Here is a 445-nt window from a genome sequence, read left to right as displayed (position 1 = left end):
ACCACACAAACATAAAACTAGACAGACAGACATAGAGAAATAGATACACGGTACTCTCTTTCCACAAACACACCACAATTACGTAAGAAAATCCACAACCTCATTCGAATCGCACTCCAACACCCTTGCTTATCCCGTGCCCTTTTTCAGTATTGTTTTGTTTGATACAAAAGCAATTCATTGTTTTAAAAAAGAGATGCCCCGCTTGCTTCACCTTGCCAGAAGTTATTTTAGATAATGGTTGCATGGTTGCATATTGCGTCTTGCAAAGCTCCACCTGCTGTTAGAGAAGAGGAGCTGTTGCCTCCTGTCTGCAAGAGGGGTGTCTTGTTTACTTCAACAAGCATAGTTTCCTTGTGATTTTTTTTCTTCTTTTCTTGGGGGGGGGGGGGTAGTGTGTTATTTCTTCTGTTTGTATCTGTGTCTGTCTGGATCTTGAATTCTG

General features: G+C 41.3%; 1 protein-coding gene across 1 annotated transcript in view; it reads left to right on the top strand.

The window, feature by feature from the left end:
* Positions 1-445, top strand: part of LOC119593820 (nuclear transcription factor Y subunit beta-like) — a gene marked incomplete at its 5' end in the record, with an annotated part of 86,519 nt that overhangs the window by 58,773 nt on the left and 27,301 nt on the right.

This window comes from Penaeus monodon, chromosome 32 (genome assembly GCF_015228065.2).
Source record: "Penaeus monodon isolate SGIC_2016 chromosome 32, NSTDA_Pmon_1, whole genome shotgun sequence".
NCBI classification, from domain to species: Eukaryota; Metazoa; Arthropoda; class Malacostraca; order Decapoda; family Penaeidae; genus Penaeus; species Penaeus monodon.
Note: the sequence above shows the minus strand (reverse complement) of the source record. Positions and strands in the feature narration are given on the sequence as shown.